Source organism: Triticum dicoccoides, chromosome 3B, assembly GCF_002162155.2.
Source record: "Triticum dicoccoides isolate Atlit2015 ecotype Zavitan chromosome 3B, WEW_v2.0, whole genome shotgun sequence".
NCBI classification, from domain to species: Eukaryota; Viridiplantae; Streptophyta; class Magnoliopsida; order Poales; family Poaceae; genus Triticum; species Triticum dicoccoides.
Window position 1 is genome coordinate 126972323 of NC_041385.1, and position 2425 is coordinate 126974747.

The window sequence follows — 2425 nt, forward strand, 5'->3', positions numbered from 1 at the left end:
TGGTTGCCGGCGCAGATCTGGCAGGCGGCGACCGCGCGAGGATGCGCGCGACGAGGCGCGAGGAGGAGTGCGGCTGGGCGCGTTGTGCGTGGGTGCGGCGTGCTGGCCACCGGCTCAGATCTGGCATGCGGCGGCCGGTGGTCTTCGCTCGGCGGCCCAGCGGGCAGGTATGGATGCCACGGATCCGGCCTTGGCAGCACAAGATGGGCAGTTTCTCTGCCTCGTTTTGCTGCTATGGAGTCCATGGGGCCAGAAGGAGATGGTTGCTGGCCGGAGGTCCGTGGCTGGCGGTCCGGGAGGGGCACTGGCGGCTGCTGGTGGTGCTCGGTTGTCGCTTGTTGGAGCAGGGTGGCTCCGGCCGCGGATGGATGCGGGGTGCAGGACCCGATCTGGTCTCTGCAGGCCCGTCGATGAGGAGGTTTGCGGGTGGCCCGACACAGCAGTGGCGTGCTCGTTGTGTGGGGGGTGCGCGGTCCAATGGAGGTACGGGTCGACCTCGGCCTGCTGCGCGGGAGTGGCTGCACCGGGTGAAAGCCTGGCCGGTGCTGACCGGCCGGCGGCGACGGCGCCTGTGGGCGTCGCTATCCTCCTTGGAGGCGTCGTCGGGAATCTTCACAGCCTTCACTCCCGGATCAAGTCCTTCGGGTGAAAGCCCAGATCCTGCTTCAGGGTCGGGCGGTGGCGTCGTCTTCAACGTCGCTCCCCTCTTTAGGGCGCCGTCTTGAAGAATTTGATCCCTTTGGTGCTTCCTACGACTGGACGTGCACGGTGGCTTCGGTGGCAACGATGACGGTGGTGAGCAACGTCGGAGGCGCGGCTTTGGTCGTGGTAGTCGGCTCTTCTCCGGCGTGTCCGTGGGAATGCCTCGACTGCCTGGTGCTGTGAAGTCGAAGCCGCGGTGGGGGGCCGCTGGTATACGATGACGCGGGTTAGGTGGCTCGTTCGGTGATCCCCGTGACGCCAACCTTGCCTCGTTTCTTTGTGGTTCATCGTCAGAGTCGGAGCTGCGTTGTCTAATGTGGATTGTTTGGAGTGTTCTGTTGCAGCCATTAGGGCTGTTTTTCTTTTTCTTTTGATCTTCGGATCTTCTGGTCCTAGGACCTTCACCACCTTGTTGTTTTCCATTGCTTTCTGCTATTATCAATGAATGCCAGCGATGCTGGATCTTTCAAAAAAAAAATAAAACAAATATCCCAAAAACATATGCAACTGCCGAAAAGTAAAATGAAACTACCCAAATGTTATCGATCTCATGTTTGCTAGGCCCGTTTTCCGCACGATGTTCTCCAGACAGTCGGATGACGGGCATGAATCATGACGTAGGGCTCGTCGCCATGTCACCTTTTGGAAGCCGTTTGCTCCCTATACGAACCACATGAACGTGTGTCTAATACCAGCCACCCCTCACCCTGATCGTTTCCTCTCGTTCCCCTATCCATTCCCCGAGAGAGAGCAGTGAGAAGTAGAGCCAATCATGGCGGTAATATTGTCACATCCCTAAAATATTTGTTTGTAAATAGTTGCATTTAGAAGCATCCATGCACTGTGTTTAAATTTCAATTAAATTTGAAATTGGGATGATCAAAGCCTAGCAGATAATTAATTCAACTGGGTTCAAATCAAATCTATTCAATGAACCCAAAATGCCCTTAAAAATGTTCACGATTTATGGAACAATGTGAAAATATCTAAAAAAATGGTGCACATTTTTCCAGGACATAATTGGGCTATGAATTAACCCACTAAGTATAAATGACTACAAATAATTTTATAGTTTCAATAATTCTGAATCTTTTTATGTGGCACTGGTTTAATCCATTGAGCTCACATAATAATTTTCAGAAGCAACTAGATTGATTTGGTTTGAACACACACAAACACACACACACACACACACACACACACACGTGCGCGCGCGCGCGCGCAGAGTTACCTAGCAGCCCAACAGCCAGCCCAACCCACCAGGAGCAAGGGCGTCTTCGACCTCGTGCTAGAAGGCACGAAGGCGTGTGTCCTTCCCTAAAAAAACGAGGGCGTGTGCCCGACACGCGCACGCACGCGCTTGACACCCCCTGATTCCCCAGAGGCGCCTCAACCCTTCTCTTCTGACCAGCGTGACGCCCAGAAACCCCCGGGATTCCCCACCCCCTCTCAGCACACTCTCTTTCCTCCTTGAAGCTCGCCCGAGAGAGCCGGAGCGTGATACGTCTCCAACGTATTTATAATTTATTAAGTATTCATGTTGTTATATTATCATTCTTGGATGTTTTACAATCATTTTATAGCAACTTTATACCATTTTTGGGACTAACCTATTGACCCAGTGCCCAATGCCACTTGCTGTTATTTGCTTGTTTTTTACATCGCAGGAAATCAATATCAAACGGGGTCTAGACATCGCGAAACTTTTTGTGGATTTTTTATG